Consider the following 19,252-nt stretch of genomic DNA (forward strand, 5'->3'; position numbering starts at 1 on the left):
CTGTGGCCATGCTGGAGCACCACCTTGAAGGGTTTTACTTGAATAAATCAACCCCAGTATATCTTTTATCTTTTACTTGTTTCAGTCAATGGACTGTGGCCATGCTGGAGCACCACCTTGAAGTGTTTTACTTGAAAATAAATCACCCCAGTATATCTTTTATCTTTTACTTGTTTCAGTCAATGGACTGTGGCCATGCTGGAGCACCACCTTGAAGTGTTTTACTTGAATAAATCAACCCCAGTATATCTTTTATCTTTTACTTGTTTCAGTCAATGGACTGTGGCCATGCTGGAGCACCACCTTGAAGTGTTTTACTTGAATAAATCAACCCCAGTATATCTTTTATCTTTTACTTGTTTCAGTCAATGGACTGTGGCCATGCTGGGGCACCACCTTGAAGGGTTTTACTTGAACAAATCAACCCCAGTATATCTTTTATCTTTTACTTGTTTCAGTCAATGAACTGTGGCCATGCTGGAGCACCACTTGAAGGGTTTTACTTGAATAAATCAACCCAGTATATCTTTTATCTTTTACTTGTTTCAGTCAATGGACTGTGGCCATGCTGGAGCACCACCTTGAAGGTTTTTACTTGAATAAATCAACCCCAGTATATCTTTTATCTTTTACTTGTTTCAGTCAATGGACTGTGGCCATGCTGGAGCACCACCTTGAAGGGTTTTACTTGAACAAATCAACCCCAGTATATCTTTTATCTTTTACTTGTTTCAGTCAATGAACTGTGGCCATGCTGGAGCACCACCTTGAAGGGTTTTACTTGAATAAATCAACCCCAGTATATCTTTTATCTTTTACTTGTTTCAGTCAATGGACTGTGGCCATGCTGGGGCACCACCTTGAAGGTTTTACTTGAATAAATCAACCCTAGTATATCTTTTATCTTTACTGTTTCAGTCAATGGACTGTGGCCATGCTGGAGCACCACCTTGAAGGTTTTACTTGAACAAATCAACTCCAGTATATCTTTTATCTTTTACTTGTTTCAGTCAATGGACTGTGGCCATGCTGGAGCACCACCTTGAAGGTTTTTACTTGAATAAATCAACCCAGTATATCTTTTATCTTTTACTTGTTTCAGTCAATGGACTGTGGCCATGCTGGAGCACCACCTTGAAGGGTTTTACTTGAACAAATCAACCCCAGTATATCTTTTATCTTTTACTTGTTTCAGTCAATGGACTGTGGCCATGCTGGAGCACCACCTTGAAGGGTTTTACTTGAATAAATCAACCCCAGTATATCTTTTATCTTTTACTTGTTTCAGTCAATGGACTGTGGCCATGCTGGGGCACCACCTTGAAGGTTTTTACTTGAACAAATCAACCCCAGTATATCTTTTATCTTTTACTTGTTTCAGTGAATTGACTGTGGCCATGCTGGAGCACCACCTTGAAGGGTTTTACTTGAACAAATCAACCCCAGTATATCTTTTATCTTTTACTTGTTTCAGTCAATGGACTGTGGCCATGCTGGGGCACCACCTTGAAGGTTTTTACTTGAATAAATCAACCCCAGTATATCTTTTATCTTTTACTTGTTTCAGTCAGTCAATGGACTGTGGCCATGCTGGAGCACCACCTTAAGGATTTTACTTGAACAAATCAACCCCAGTATATCTGTTATCTTTTACTTGTTTCAGTCAATGGACTGTGACCATACTGGGGCACCACCTAACGGTTCTCAACCTGGTTCCATATAACCCTTGGGGCTCCATATTAAGATTCTGTTGTTAAAATTTGCGCAATCAACTGGTTTTACTTTTACGATACACAAAATATTTTAATAATCTCTCTCTATATATAAAGCAGAAGTTATTTGTGTGTGGCAGGTTTGGTAGCCTTCAACTAACACTATCTCTTCTGAGACCCTGCAGCGCAAGTTGACCAAAATTGAGAGTATGATAGAAGAAGGCTTGCTCTTCATTCCGTAGAAGAAAAAATTCAAATCGGACCATGTTAACACCAAAAATTATGTACATCAAAAAGGTGCTTTTTTTTTTCTATGAAAATCCCTATTTTTTTACTATTTTTTGACTGCTGTGTTGCTATTTTTCGGTGTATTTCAACCAGGAAAATGTTCACTTAAAGAGAATAACATGCTACATAATGCAAAATTTTTACTTTTCAAAAATTCCTATTCTAAAGGGTCGAAACAAACCCGAGCAACGCCGGGCAATACTGCTAGATCTTTATATATAAAAGTCAAGTTGTGTGTCTGTCTCCTACGATTTAGATTCCTAACTACTCCCTCATTTTGCGGTGCAGTTTAACCAAAACCGGGTATCTTATAGTCGTGATTCATATCGAGCCCTTCTGGGTATTAGCGCGCGTCTACGATGAGTCTACGATTTTAAAAAAATTTATCATCATTTTTTTCCATTTTAATGCATTTTTTCGCTATTATATAAGGGAAGTAACTCTCTAAAAATATCTACGATGAGTCAACGATTTAAAAAAAATTTACCATCATTTTTTTTTCCATTTTTAATGCATTTTTTTGCTATTTTTTGGCTATAACTCTCTAAAAATGCTTATATAGTTATTTCCCTTACAAATCCGAGCAACGCCGGGTGATACTGCTAGTTTTAAATAAAATTCCTAATACTATTATAGAACTTTTTAAACATTGAATGGCTGTGAGTGTCAGTAATGGTTGGTATTCGTTACAGTCGAGGGTCAACAATTGCAACGGTTGTTGTTAAGGTGTTGGTTGCTAGTGTGCAAGATGGAAGAAAGAACAGTGATCGAAGTTGTAAAGAAATATTTATTTACCGTTACTTTAATATATGTCATACCACGACGGATAGGCTAGTGTAATAGGATAAACACAGTTCGTAAAGCATGCAAGGTAAAGACAGTTAATTCCGGCCTGTATATGTGTGTACACGATCTCATAGTAGTACATATAGAGAGATATGGTAATGTTACAGAGAAAAGAAAGTTAGTGAAAGTAAGAGTGGTGGGACGAAATAACTGTTTCGTTGGTGAGTTACCATAGTTGTCTCTCTGTGAGTTTTCTTCAGAGACGGCCTTTTGTTCAGCCGGTCAGCCAGACTTTGGCTTACGGAGTTCTTTTTATAACTATCCAAAACCAGTCAGAAGGATAGACATATTGTTGAGAACAATAGATTTCGTTGGCGGTCTGTTATCTCTATTCTAGCTTTTGGTGACCTGGAAGAGGTTAGAAGGGTCAAGCGGCAAAGACATTATTCTGCTTGGCGAAGGCATCTGGCAAATGTACCTGCTGTCACTCACAGAAAAATTGTTTTACCGTGAGAAAAGTACAGTTAAACTGTTAAGTGAAATTTGGTGATCGAGGATCGAATCCACGCTATGCCTGCATGAAGCCACTACAAGTCCGCCCGAATATAAGAGGAATCAAGGGGTAAAAAATGGTTGAGAACCAATGATTTAAACCAGTGATTCCCAACCTTTTTTATATCCCGCCCCCTAAAACTTTTAATATGTTCTCTCACCCCTAAAAGTAATAATTTTTATAAGAATAAAGGTGCCTGGGGCAATTGCCCTCTTTGGTTCCCTATAAATCCGGCCCTGCTCGCACCCCCTGCAATGCTATCTCGCACCCCTGGTTAGGAAATCCTGGTTTAGATGAAGGAATTGACTCCAGTACATATTTTAAAATCTTGTACTTATTCTATCAGTTACTTTTGCTGAATCGCTAATTACGGGGACGTAAGCTAACCAACACCGATTGTCAAGTGGTGACAGTGACACACACACGTGTACATACCTACAAAGACAACGGGTTTCTTGCAATCTCCGTCTACCAAATCCTCTCACAAGATATTGGGTTCCACCTCGGGCTATAATGGAAGACGCTTGCTCATGGCACCGCGCAGGGGGACCGAACCTGAAACCGAGCGGTTGCAAAGCGAGCTTCTTAAACCTCATAGCCATGCCTGTATGATTTTTTTTTTGTGGTTGTTAAGCAACAAGACGGGTACAGGTGATTAGGTGATGGTCTAGGGCTTAGGGGCGGGAGACCCCAGATCTTGGAAAAATAAACAACTTCAGTCGTCTTGTTGTCGTCGAGGGCTCTTCGTTGACGACCGACACCACTGGGAGGTGGCCCTCGAAGTCGCTGGAAATGGAGATCTCTAGGTTCAAATTCTTGAACGGCTGCTGTTGCTGTTGAGCAAAGCGGTCTTCGTCCCAGAGCTCGCAAGATCGCGCCGCTGTAGTGGGAGAAGTCCGAAACGTGGTCCTTTGCTATTCGTAAGACCCGCAGAAGAGAAAGCAAGTCACCCCCCCCCCCCGATACCGAGAGCATCGACGGATGGATGAATGCTCATCCAGGCTCAGCGGTTGCGTAGGAAGTCGGAGAGGACAAGAAACAGGAAGAAAGAGTGAGTGAAAGTTGGAGCGAAAGAGTACAACAGGAGTCGCCACAAGTCGGGGACAAGAAACAGGAAGAAAGAGTGAGAGAATGTTGGGGGCGAAAGAGTACAACAGGGGTCGAAACCCCCACCCTACCCCACCCCCTGTCGGAGCCTCGTGGAGCTTTTAAGTGTTTTCGCTCAATAAACACACACAACGCCCGGTCTGGGAATCGAAACCGCGATCCTCCGACCGCGAGTCCGCTGCCCTAACCACTGGGCCATTGCGCCTCTGTTGTTGCTGTTGCTTCTGTCGTTATTGCTGCTGTTGCTGTTGTTCTTGTTGTTTTTTGCCTTAGGGCAGCAAAGATCAAACAGGTTTATGATCAAAGGTATCCTTGCTATGATTAAACTATCCCGGTTTCTTTTTAAACTACGTACAGATATCTGTATTATTAACCAATCTGACCTGTCTGCTGCTCCCTTGTTATTGTTATTGTTGTTGTCGTCGTCGCCGGCGCTGTTGCTATTGTTATTCTTTAGCCGAGTGTTGTGAAGGCGCGTGGCTTTGTGGTTACGGTATTCTGCTTGCGAATAAGGCGGCGAGCTGGCAGAAACGTTAGCACACCGGGCGAAATGCTAAACGGTGTTTCGTCTGCCGCTACGTTCTGAGTTCAAATTCCACCGAGGTCGACTTTGCCTTTCATCCTTCCGGAGTCGATTAAATAAGTACCAGTTACGCACTGGGGTCGATATAATCGACTTAATACCTATGTTTGTCCTCTCTGTGTTTAGCCCCTTGTGGGTAATAAAGAAATAGGTATTTCGTCTGCCATTACGCTGTGAGTTCAAATTCCGCCGAGGTCGACTTTACCTTTCATCCTTTCGGGATCGATAACTTAAGTGCCAGTTATGCACTGGGGTCGATGTAATCGACTTAATACCTATGTCTGTCCTTGTTTGTCTCCTCTGTGTTTAGCTCCTTGTGGGTAGTAAAGAAATAAAATTCTATTTTAAAGGCGGCGAGCAGGCAGAAACGTTAGCACGCCGGGCGAAATGCTTTGTGGTATTTCGTCTGCCGTTACGTTCAGAGTTCAAATTCCACCGAGGTCGACTTTGCCTTTCATCTTTTCGGGGTCGATAAATTAAGTACCAGTTACGCACTGGGGTCGATGTAATCCACTTAATACCTATGTCTGTCCTTGTTTAGCCCCTTGTGGGTAATAAAGAAATAGGTATTCTGCTGGCGATTAAGGAGGCGAGCTGGCAGAAACGTTAGCACACCGGGCGAACTGCTTAGCGGTATTCCGTCAACCGTTACATCCTGAGTTCAAATTCCGCCGAGGTCGACTTTGCCTTTCCTCCTTTCGGGGTCGATGAATTAAGTACCAGTTACGCACTGGGGTCAATGTAATCGACTTAATCCGTTTGTCTGTTCTTGTTTGTACTCTCTGTGTTTAGCACCTTGTGGGTAATAAAGAAATAGGTATTCTGCTTGTGATTGTAAGGTTGTGAGTTCGATTCCTGACAGCCTCTTGTGTCATTGAGCAATGCACTTTATTTCACGTGGCTCCGGTCCACTCAGCTGGCAAAAATGAATTGGGTTAATGTTTACATCTTGACCCGAAAATGAAAATCCAAAAAATATACTGGAATGGATGTTAAACAATGTGTAGGAAACGAATATGAAAAAAAAATGCGTGCAAAGCAACGGGAAGGTGGGGAGAGGACTTCGGAAAATTCACAAGATCCGAGCTTTTCCCTCATAACTTTTGGGAAAATGGGGGGTTTTTTTTCAATGAAATTTTATAGAAATACCTTTCAAACGGCATACATTACGATTATAAAGAAATTTGTGGGGAAAATGTTTTCCAAGGGGATGAGGAGAGGACTGCTGTTTGAAAGGTATTTCTATAAAATTTCATTGAAAAAAAAACCTATTTTCCTAAAAGTTACGAGAGAAAAGCTCGGATCTTGTGAATTTTCCGAAGTCCTATCCTCACCCTCTTGGAAAAGATTTCCCCCACAAATTTCTTTATAATCCTAATGTATGCCGTTTGAAAGGTATTTCTATAAATTCTCATTGAAAAAACCCATTTTCCTAAAAATTACGAGGGAAAAGCTAGGATCTTGTGAATATTCCGAAGTCCTTTCCCCACCCTCCCGTTGCTTTGCACGCATTTTTTTTTTTCATATTTTTCATATTCGTTTCCTACACATTGTTTTACACCCATTCCAGGATATGTTTTGGATTTTCATTGCCGGGTCAAGATGTAAATATTAACCATGAATTGTTTCTGTAATTCAAAGGGACAGCCTTGTCACATTGTGTCACACTAAATCGGCGAAGGTAAAGCGCGTGCACACCACCCATTTCCGATGGGGTGTTTTCTCTTAATTTTTTTTTCGGATTTCTATATTTTCGATATAGGAGAATACGATTTTGCCCAAAATTCACATTTTCAAAATTTTAAAACACCACCACCACCACCAAAAAAATTTCTTAATTTTAAAATTTTTCTCAAATTCTTTTTTCTTTTTAATCCTACGTATAAAAATACAGAGTTTATAAAACATCTTTTTCTCTTGGCTTTATTGAGAAAATTCTATAGTTTGTAAGATATTTATTGTTTTCTTTCTTCAATTTCTGCAATCTCAACCAATCAATGACGTCTGTTGAGGTGAAAACATTTTGTGCCGTATGAATATGTCCCTCGTTTAAGAAACAGATTGGGTTTATTTACATTTCTGAAGAAAAAAAGATACCCTTCACCCCACCCCTAACCCTAAAACAGATTGAAATGCAATAGATCGATACTAGGGTCATAATTATGAGTGACAATTTCATATGACACTGCTGGAAAAAACTGCCGTTCAAACCGAAAAGATCCCTTTTTTTCTTTTTAATCCACGTATAAAAATACAGAGATTACGAATCTGGATATTTTTGTTACTTTAAATTTTAATTTTCCTTAAAGAAACACTCAAGGCCCTTTCCTTCACGTCGCGCACCCATTACCTCTTCGCTTTGAAAAAGCTAAAAATGCCAGATGTTTCACTTTCGTTTAAATGGATGGTGTGCACGCGCTTTACCTTCGCCACTGAATCTCCCTGAGAACTACTTTAAGGATACACATGTCTGTTCGGTTGATCGGATCAACTGCAACAGTTGTCGTCGTGACTGGTGGGAAACCAGGTTAGCTTAGTGGTTCTGAACATAACACCAGCGTCCGCCACTAAACCATTAGAGATATATTCCCCTGTCTACACACACAAATTATTAATGAGAAGACAAAATACACTTTACGTCGTCTTCGCAATGACGTTGGACAAGTATAAAAGTATCGAAACTCTCTTACTCTCTTACTTGTTTCAGTCATTTGACTGCGGCCATGCTGGAGCACCGCCTTTAGTCGAGCAAATCGACCCCGGGACTTATTCTTTGTAAGCCCAGTACTTATTCTATCGGTCTCTTTTTGCCGAAACGCTAAGTGACGGGGACGTAAGCACACCAGCATCGGTTGTCAAGCAATGCTAGAGGGACAAACACAGACACACAAACATATACACACACACACATACATATATATACATATATACGACAGGCTTCTTTCAGTTTCCGTCTACCAAATCCACTCACAAGGCTTTGGTCGGCCCGAAGCTATAGCAGAAGACACTTGCCCAAGATGCCACGCAGTGGGACTGAACCCGGAACCATGTGGTTGGTTAGCAAGCTACTTACCACACAGCCACTCCTGCGCCTCGTTATTTTTATTAAATACTAGCAGTATCGCCCGGCGTTGCTCGGGTTTGTTTCGATCCTTTAGAATTGGAATTTTTGAAAAGTAAAACTTTTGCATAATTTAGCTTGTTATTCTCTTTAAGTGAACATTTTTCTGGTTGAATTTCCAAGATATAGACCCCCAGATCATCACAGATCCTCCTCCATGTTTAACGGTTGGAAGAAGACAGTCTAGGTTAAATGCTTCTTTTGGCTGTCTCCAGACGTATATTCGGCCGGTGGTCGGAAATAGAGTAAAGGATGACTTGTCCGATAAAACAAACGTTCTTCCACTGCTCTATGGACCAATTCAGTTGGTTTTAACTCCACTCTAAACGCTTTGAAACGTTTATTTTTGAAATTAGTGGTTTTCTGATTGCAGCCGTCTCGTGAAATCCGGTTTTGTGCAATCCCGGCGAACAGTTTTTTGTGGAAACTAGGTTCTCGAGGTGGTGATTAAGCTCTGCAGTAATTTTGGGAACTGTACTTTTGTGATCCTTTCTAACAGTTCGCGTAAGAGTCCGACGGTCCCTATCTGAAAGTTTTGGTTTTCTTCCGGAGTTTTGTTTTGATGAAGAGGTTTTTTCCCCTCTTTCTCAAAGGCAGTTATTACTTTCGAGACAGTACTTCTTGATACACCAAACATTTCGGCTGTTTTCGTTACGCCTGCCATACGAGCACCAAACATTTGACCTTTTTGACAGTCCTATAAATCCGTCATTTTAATGAATTTTAATTACCTTTTTCTGATGATATCTGAAAAGAAACAGCAATTTTAGCAAAACATATTAAGCAACACTAATAATAAATAAAAAACATAAAAAATAAACAAGCTTTTGATGGTTTTATAGATATTTCAAAATTATGATGCTATGATGCTAGGTGTTTCCATTATTTTGTCCAACTTCTGTATATATATATATACCGTATTTTAGCGTGTATAAGGAACCTTTTTTGTCAAAAATTAAGTTAAAAAATATAGGAGTTTCTTATACATGGATAGTATTATAATCCCTTACAAAACCATTTATTCCAAATTTTAAACCCCAAAATTAGGGGATTCCTTATACACGTTAAAATACGGTATATATGAATGTTGTATGTGTTTGTTTGCTTCTCCCACACCGCTTGATAACTGACGTTGGTTTGTTTACGTTCCTGTGACTTAACCATTCTGCAATGGAGATTAGTAGGATAAGAACCAGATTTAAAAATAAGTACTGGGGCCGACTTATTCCATTAAACCAGTGGTTTTCAACCATTTTCTATCTGTGGTCCCTTTGATCACTATTTTCTCTGGTGGACCCTAATAGCCATTCGGTGTTTAATAACTAGTTTTATAGATAATTCTTTCAAAATTCCAATTTTGTTTTTACACATTCTCACAGATATCATATTTCAGTGACCAGAAACATATTAAACTGGACGGGACCTTTAAGATACTACTGAGGGTCCCCAATTTACTATATTGTCTGTGGGAACCCTCCTCCTCCCAAAATATTATGGACCCTCACAGGTCATTAGGACCGCGGTAGAAAAAACTCTGGACTAAAGTCTTCAAGGAGGTGCACCAGCATGGCCACAGTCCAATGATTGAAACAAGTAAAAGAAATAAAATGGTTCATTATTTTTCTCAACAAAAATACGACCTCGTAGGTTTATAGGTAGTTGCAATTCACCTATAGAGGCCCCTTCTATTTCTGGACATTGAAAAAAAAAAGGATAAACCATGTAAACTCATGAGGCCGGTTTCTCGGATTCTGTGGCGTATATGCCCCTACTAGGACGGGACGCCGCATGAACAGCTTTGCCGTGTAACTTTTAGAGGGCCCCTTGCAACTTTTTATTTTGAGGTCCCATCCCTTCAAGCAAAATTCATAATCTACGCACCTTTTATTCATGGCTATATTTTACTTTATTTTGCCTGAAGTTCAATATTTAACTTGTACTTTAAGGTCTATTACAAATTTCAAGAAGTAAAACTTCCAATTATGAATAAAAGAGCACTTTTATAATCCAGGCAACTTTCAAAGATAAACACGGCACACTTTTCGCTTTGCGAAATCATTGTTCAGTTCAGAATAATCAAGCTGAGAGCTAAGTTCGTGTTCAATAGATGGTTCCAGGTTCAGTCCCACTGCGTGGCACCTTGGGCAAGTGTCTTCTAGTAGAGCCTCGGGTTGACCAAAGCCTTGTGAGTGGATTTGGTAGACGGAAACTGAAAGAAGCCCGTCGTATATATGTATATATGTATGTGTGTGTATATGTTTGTGTGTCTGTGTCTGTCCCCCCCAACATCGCTTGACAACCGATGCTGGTGTGTTTACGTCCCCGTAACTTAGCGGTTCGGCAAAAGAGACCGATAGAATAAGTACTAGGCTTACAAAGTATAAGTCCTGGGGTCTATTTGCTCGACTAAAGGCAGTGCTCCAGCATGGTCACAGTCACATGACTGAAACAAGTAAAAGAGTAATCCACAAAAGTCTGGTACACGTTTGTGGTACAATGTAATATTTTTTACAGGTGTGAACTTTTTACAGGTACAATGTATTATCATTTTATTTCTTGAAATTTTCAGTTAGCATAGTTTGAATTCTTGTTCAACATCTTAACCAAAGTAAACAGACGATTCATCTACGTACTTTGATCTTGACATGGGACCCCTCAACCGCGGAGGCCCCCTGCGACCGCAGGGCTTGGCGAGGCTTAGCGACGGCTCTGCGCATGATTACTCATTTTTGCCAGCTGAGTGGACTGGAGCAACGTAAAGTGAAACTAAAAAACGCAACGCACCGCCCGGTTCAAGAACCGAAACCACAATCGGTACAACACATTTCTGGTGAGAATATCTGTGCATACGATCAACCGGCAGCATCCCAACCCTTAAAGTTAGGGTTTAGGGTTAGGGCTATTTAACCTCAGATCAACAGCGAGCGAGGAAACCAACAATTAAAGGCTTTCTAGCCAGGGTTACGTTTCACTTATTTCAGTCATTAGAGATCTCCAGGTTCAAATTCTTGAACGGCTGCAGTTGCTGTTGAGCGAAAGGTCTTCGTCCCAGAGCTCGCAAGATCGCGCCTCTGTAGTGGGAGAAGTCCGAAACGTGGTCCTTTGCTATTCGTAAGACCCGTAGAAGAGAGCACCACCTTGAACCTTTTTTGTCGAATGAATCAACCCCAGTACTTATTTTTTAAAGCCTGGCACTTATTCTATCGGTCTCCTCTGCCGAACCGCCAAGTTACGAGAACGCAAACACACCAACACCGGTTGTCAAGCGGTGGTGGGGGAAACACTATGGCGGCGAGCTGGCAGAAACGTTAGCACGCCGGGCGAAATGCGTAGCCGTATTTCGTCTGCCGTTACGTTCTGAGTTCAAATTCCGCCGAGGTCGACTTTGCCTTTCATCCTTTCGGGGTCGATAAATTAAGTACCAGTTACGCACTGGGGTCGATATAATCGACTTAATTCTTTGTTTGTCCTCTCTGTGTTTAGCCCCTTGTGGGTAGTAAAGAAATAGGTAGTGGGAGAAACACACACACACACACACACATATATATAAATTTAAAGAAGATAAGAAAATAGAGTTAATTTATTAATTAAAAAAACTATTTATTTATTATCTCCCTATTTTCTTATCTTCTTTAAATATAGATAAACCACGGTTTATCTAGTTACCTTGCAGCTGAATATTAATTGTAATATCCAACACTTTTTGAATAGGTAACAAACCAGTATTTTCGTTGGATCTTATTATCCCTTAATGAAGTTTGTAACCTTTATTTGAACTTTTACACACACACACACACACACACACACACACATACATATATATCTATATATATAAAACTGTTGTTGTGCGAGTGTCTGTCTCCTTCGATTTAGATTCCTAACTACTCCCACATTTTGCGGTGCAGTTTAGCCAAATTCGGGTATCTTATAGTCGTGATTCATATCGAGCCCGTCTGAGTATTAGCGCGCGTCTACGATGAGTCTACGATTTAAAAAATAATTTAACATCATTTTTTATTCCATTTTAATGCATAATTTTTCGTGTGTCGATGGTGGCGGAGTTGGCGTCCATGGTCACACCTGCACCTGTTTGCTTCTCCCCCTTCTTCCCTCCCTCGTGAAGCTGCGGGGAAGGGAGTGTAAGGAAATCAACGTCGTAAAGCGTTGTCAAGGAGACCAGCGTTCTTTTAGAACAACGACTTCATGGCTTGAAGACACCAAAACAGAAATGGCTAAGAAAGCCCGAATTGGCATCTATAAGGGAAGTAACTCTCTAAAAATGCTTATATAGTTATTTCCCTTACAAACCCGAGCAACGCCGGGCGATACTGCTAGTATCTTTATATATAAAAGTGAGGTTGTGTGTCTGTCTCCTACGATTTAGATTCCTAACTACTCCCACATTTTGCGTTGCAGTTTAACCAAAACCGGGTATCTTATAGTCGTGATTCATATCGAGCCCTTCTGGGTATTAGCGCACGTCTACGATTTAAAAAAAAATTACCATCATTTTTTCCATTTTAATGCATTTTTTCGCTATTATATAAGGGAAGTAACTCTCTAAAAATGTCAACGATTTAAAAAAAATTACCATCATTTTTTTCCATTTTAATGCATTTTTTCGCTATTATATAAGGGAAGTAACTCTCTAAAAATGTCAACGATTTAAAAAAAAAATTACCATCATTTTTTTTCCATTTTTAATGCATTTTTTTGCTATTTTTTTGGCTATAACTCTCTAATATAGTTATTTCCCTTACAAACCCGAGCAACGCCGGGCGATACTGCTAGTATATATATGACACGGAGTAGTCGAAGCAGGGGCAGCTGAAGAAGGGGAATGTTCCTTGTGTTGTATGTCTTGTATTCTGTTTTTTCGTTGTTTGAAAAAGTCCGTTTCCATGTTTTTTGTGTTTATGTTTTCGTTTCTCGTTGTGTTCTACGGTTTTTGGTGGTGTCCTGTACTCACATATGCAAGTATATATACATATAGATCTAGGTATGTATATATATGTATGTATATATGCATATGTTTTATTTACTAATTTGTTATTATATATATATATATATATATATATATATATATATACGACAGGTTTCTTTCAGTTTCCATCTACCAAATCCACTCACAAGGCTTTGGTCGGCCCGTGGCTATAGTAGAAGATACTTGGCTAAGGCGACACGCAGTGGGACTGAACATGGAACCATGTGGATGGGAAGCAAGTTTCTTACCATATGCAAGTTTCTTGCACATATGCCTTTTGTTTTTCTTTTCTTTCTTTTTTTTAGCGATATTTAAGATTAAATTTTGTGTCCTGTCCTGATATAATGTGGGGATGCAGAAAAATTTCGCTGCTCTTTCCAGCAAGTCCAGCAACCACACAGAGAGAAAGAGAGAGAGGTGAGGAGAGAGAGACTTCCTCACTGGCTCGTCAACCCTCGGAGTTTATGAGAAAATATGTGTATACGTTTACTTCACAAAATTTAGCCAGTAACACCATACCACGTGAGAATAGCTAGTAAACATCACAGTCCTTTCCTGATGTAATGTGGAATGCGGAGAGAAATTTGGCTGCTATTTCTAGCAGATCCAGCGATCACATAAAGGCTTCCTCGTTGGCTTGTCAATCCTTGGGTTTATTAGAAAATATGCGTACACAAGGCGGCGAGCTGGCAGAAACGTTAGCACGCCGGGCGAAATGCTTTGCTTGTATCTCGTCTGCCGCTACGTTCTGGGTTCAAATTCCGCCGAGGTCGACTTTCATCCTTTCGGGGTCGATTAAATAAGTACCAGTTACGCACTGGATCGATATAATCGACTTAGTAGCTATGTCTGTCCTTATTTGTCCCCTCTATGTTTAGCCCCTTGTGGGTAATAAAGAAATAGGTATTTCGTCTGCCGCTACGTTCCGAGTTCAAATTCCGCCGAGGTCGACTTTGCCTTTCATCCTTTCGGGGTCGATAAATTAAGTAACAGTTACGCACTGGGGTCGATGTAATCGACTTAATCCGTTTGTCTGTCCTTGTTTGTCCCCTCTGTGTTTTAACCCCTTGTGGGTAGTAAAGAAATAGGTATTTCGTCTGTCTTTACGTTCTGAGTTCAAATTCCGCCGAGGTCGACTTTGGCTTTCATCCTTTCGGGGTCGATAAATTAAGTACTAGTTACGCACTGGGGTCGATGTAATCGACTTAATCCATTCGTCTGTCCTTGTTTGTCCTCTCTGTGTTTAGCCCCTTGTGGGTAGTAAAGAAATAGGTATTTCGTCTGCCACTACGTTCTGAGTTCAAATTCCGCCGAGGTCGACTTTGCCTTTCATCCTTTCGGGGTCGATAAATTAAGTAACAGTTACGCACTGGGGTCGATGTAATCGACTTAATCCGTTTGTCTGTCCTTGTTTGTCCCCTCTGTGTTTTAACCCCTTGTGGGTAGTAAAGAAATAGGTATTTCGTCTGTCTTTACGTTCTGAGTTCAAATTCCGCCGAGGTCGACTTTGGCTTTCATCCTTTCGGGGTCGATAAATTAAGTACTAGTTACGCACTGGGGTCGATGTAATCGACTTAATCCATTCGTCTGTCCTTGTTTGTCCTCTCTGTGTTTAGCCCCTTGTGGGTAGTAAAGAAATAGGTATTTCGTCTGCCACTACGTTCTGAGTTCAAATCCCGCCGAGGTCGACTTTGCCTTTCATCTTTCGGGGTTGACAAATTAAGTACCAGTTACGCACTGAGGTCGATATAATCGAATTAATCCGTTTGTCTGTCCTTGTTTGTCCTCTCTGTGTTTAGCCCCTTGTGGGTAATAAAGAAATAGGTATTTCGTCTGCCGCTACGTTCCGAGTTCAAATTCTGCCGAGGTCGACTTTGCCTTTCATCCTTTCGGGGTCGATTAAATAAGTACCAGTTACGCACTGGTGTCGATATAATCGAATTAATCCGTTTGTCTGTCCTTGTTTGTCCTCTCTGTGTTTAGCCCCTTATGGGTAATAAAGAAATAGGTATTTCGTCTGCCGCTACGTTCCGAGTTCAAATTCTGCCGAGGTCGACTTTGCCTTTCATCCTTTCGGGGTCGATTAAATAAGTACCAGTTACGCACTGGTGTCGATATAATCGAATTAATCCGTTTGTCTGTCCTTGTTTGTCCTCTCTGTGTTTAGCCCCTTGTGGGTAATAAAGAAATAGATATTAGAAAATATGCGTACATATCCACCCCACAGAACCAAACCCGGATAGAACCGAATCCTAGCCACGTGAGAACAGCTAATAAAGTTTACACAGTAATCTTCCATTTAAGTTTTTTTTTTTGTCAGGTTCACTCAAGCAATCCGTGTATCCAACCTGCCAGTCATACATAGCCAAGATTACTCAGCCACGCTGATACAGTTGTCAGTCCATGCGACAACCTTCCCAAAGCCTGTCAATGGAGGTTGGAGAGAGAGGAGATACGAGTAGACTATTCAGACAGTCACTGTCTACCTTATTAAACAATGCTATGCTTGTTTTATACAATGTTGATAGACATGGTTAAGTCTGTCACTGCAATCGCCTTCCCTCACTCACTTCTCTCTGTTTTTATCTAACAATCCCTTCCATCACACCCTTGTATAAGTCTCTCTTCTCTTCATTTTCTACCTTTCCTTTCCCCCCTCACCTCTTTAAATCCTTCTATTTCTCTCTCTCTCTCTCTCTCTCTATTACTCTTGCCCTCTCTGTCTTTTCTTTTCTCTCTATAGTTATTCCTCTCTCCCTTATTCTCATTCTGTCGCTTCTTATTCTGTCATTTCTTGTATAAGTCTCTCTTTTCTTGATTTTCTACCTTTCCTTTCCGCCTCACCTCTTTAAATCCTTCTATTTCTCTCTCTCTCTCTCTCTGTATTTCTCTTGCCCTCTCTGTCTTTTCTTTTCTTTCTATAGTTATTCCTCTCTCTCTTATTCTTATTCTGTCATTCTGTCTTTTCCCTGTCCGCCTTTCTATATTATATCTAGCTCCTTTCCCCGTCCTTTATCCTTTTACTCTTTCCCCCAAAACTTTCCTTCCTCCCCCTCTCTCTCATACACATACTCCCACACACACACACACACACATACATACACACACATACACACGCATACCTGTGTGAATTCAGAATCAAGCTGAAAGAAAACTAAGGTCCTGTATGTTTGTTTCCAGTGACAAATGTACACAATGTAGTTATAAATATTATATTTGTAATATCCGACGACATAGTAGGAAAAAAAATCCAGCTATCAATCAGACAGTAAAGATTTTATTCTCATTCCCAGTATTATAAAGAAACAAAAGCTCTGTCCCTCCTCCTGCCACTACACCCACTCACCGTCCATTCTATTATCTTTCTAGCTTTCCTCCCCTTCGTCAACCCCCCTTCTAGCCATTCTATCATTTCAGGTCCACGCCCTCTCTTACCTCTCTTCTTCTTTTCCCTCTTTCTTTCTCTTTTATTCTGAGTGCTCTCCCTTCCCCTACCTTTTCCTTCCTTTCCTCATTTCTTTCTCTAGTTTCCTTATCTTTCTCTCCTCCCCTCTGCACCCTCTCTCACTTTGTCTATATCTTTCTTACCCTCCCCCACTTCCTCTATTTGTCTCCTCCTTTTCTCACCTCTCTCCTACTCCCTCATCTTCTCTAGTCTTTCTTCTCCATTCTTTTCTCTCTCCCTTCTTTTCCCCTCACTCTCTCTCTCTCTCTTATCTTAACTTTCTCTTACTCTCTATATTTCACTCTTGTACTCTTTTCTCCCCCTCCTGTCCCTTCCCTTCATCTTATCTCTCTCTATCTCTGCCTTACTTTTTTCATACTCCCTCCTACTTTGTGTTATACTCTAGCTCTCTTCCTCTTTCTTTCTCCTCCCTGTCTTTTCTCTCACTTTCTCTCCTTATTTCTCTTATACTTTCGCTGTCTTTCTCCTCCTCCTCCTCCTATGTTAACTCCACGCTTTCTCTCTTTCCCTAGCTGTCTCTCTGTCTTCTTTCGTTCTCCCTCACACACAACTCTCTCTTTATCTTACCTTTCTCCAACTCACTTTCACTCTCTCTCTCTTTCCATTTCATTCTCCCCCCCCCGTTGTTTTCCCCTCCTTCTCTTACTTTCCTCCCACTCCGTCTAACTTTCCATCTCCCCCCTATCCCCCTCTATATAATCATATATGAAGTCACTTGTTGACTGTGGCAAGCCTCTCTGCTCTTTTGTCACCACTGATTGTATTTCCTCATTTTCTGTCCTTCTCGTAAACATACCTGGAGAGAAATGGTGTACAAACTTAAGTTGGGATAGAGGAAACCTTTCTCACCGAAGGTAAGATGGTATATTTTGTTTCTATGGTATCTCTGGACATAAAAAAACTGGTGATTTTACAATCCAAACCTACAACTATCGGACATAAAAGAGAATATTGGAGACAGAAACTCTCTCGTAAATCTTGTTATCTTGTTGCTAAGATATAACTATTACTTCCTTGATAGAATATACGGGTTTTTAAATTGTTTTAGTTATACGGACTTGGTAGTTTCAAGTACTTGATAAATGTTGTATAGAGTTTATTCTTTCGAAGTTGGTGATTCATTCTGTCTCAGTCTAAAGTTTTTTTTTTTGCTGTGTGATATCAACCTTTCCTCTGCTCGAAGGATCGCATGTAAATGAGAGATATTGTGTGTATCAACAGGATGAAACCACCTGCTTCGAACGACATACATACATGTATACATATATCCGTCGTATATACACATATCTGTCGTATATTGTCCAGGTGCACTTCGGCTTTAATTCTAATTCACTCTCATAGACTCCGCATATTTTTACACACATACACAACAACACTATATTCACGTACAAACACCTCAGTCTATAGTTTACTTTTGGTTAAGCCTAAGTTATTAAGCTAATTGCAATTGTACATATCTATCTATCTGTCTGTCTGTCTGTCTATCTGTCTGTCTCTCTATCTATCTATTTGTCTGTCTCTCTATCTATTTATCTATCTGTCTATCTATCTATCTATCTATCTATATATCTATCTATCTATCTGTCTGTCTGTCTCTCTGTATGTCTATCTGTCTGTCTGTCTCTCTGTATGTCTATCTGTCTGTCTGTCTCTCTGTATGTCTATCTATCTGTCTGTCTGTCTCTCTGTATGTCTATCTATCTGTCTGTCTGTCTCTCTGTATGTCTATCTATCTGTCTCTCTGTATGTCTATCTATCTATCTATTTATCTATCTATCTATCTATCTGTCTGTCTCTCTATCTGTCTCTCTATCTGTCTCTCTATCTATCTATCTGTCTCTCTCTCTCTCTCTCTCTCTGTATATATATATATATATATATATATATATAATATATATATATGTGTGTGTGTGTGTGTGTGTGTGTGTGTGTGTGTGCGCTTTTATGTATAGATATAATAATTTTACATTAATCTCAGGGGTTGCTCTATATTTCTGTAGAGTACAAGTTTGTTTTTGAACAATATTGTTGACAATTACTTGGAAGTTTCGATCAGTTAAGCCATCGTCGGAATAAAAATATATAGTGGCTTCCAGTTACGCTAGTTTCGAGATTTCTGAATAATATGTGTGTTATAGCATATCAAAAATCGACACCACTTACTCTATATATTTTTGCCCTGGGCTGAATGGACTTTTCACAACCGTCTCAGAGTTCTCTATCAGATAATCCTTGCACTATATACATTACAATAATAAATATATGTGTGTATGGCAGGGGTTTTGGTAAATTTTCTGAAAATTTACCAGGTTTTTCACATCAAAAATATCCTGCAGAATTGAATACACTATAATATAGAAGTGTGTATGTGTTTGTTTGTTATTATCAGCCCCAAGTCAGACCTGATCCAGCATTCATGATCAAAAGCCTTACAGCCGTGGCCAGCTTATCCTTTTCCTTGTATACAAGAATCCCATGACAACATTTTTCTAGTGTCCCTGTTTAAGCTAGTGTGAGTGTCATTTTGAGGGAGGGAGGAGATTTGGCTGTTGTTTCTAACAGCTCGAACGACCACGTAGAAGCACTCTGATACTGTTCTACATTAAGATGGTAATTTTCGGGACTGTCTCTATATTTTGTATATTATATAAT

At 40.1% G+C, this 19,252-nt stretch overlaps 1 protein-coding gene across 1 annotated transcript in view; it reads left to right on the top strand.

Annotated features, from left to right (window-relative positions):
• Positions 1–17,289: 17,289 nt before the first annotated feature.
• The window catches only part of LOC115217658 (coiled-coil domain-containing protein 85C-A-like), a 55,508-nt gene continuing 53,545 nt past the window's right edge, over positions 17,290–19,252 (top strand). Inside the window, 1 exon segment of the mRNA XM_029787411.2 lies at positions 17,290–17,454. The gene's annotated coding sequence lies outside the window, so the exon portion shown is untranslated.

The sequence above is a fragment of the Octopus sinensis genome, linkage group LG1 (genome assembly GCF_006345805.1).
Source record: "Octopus sinensis linkage group LG1, ASM634580v1, whole genome shotgun sequence".
NCBI lineage: Eukaryota > Metazoa > Mollusca > Cephalopoda > Octopoda > Octopodidae > Octopus > Octopus sinensis.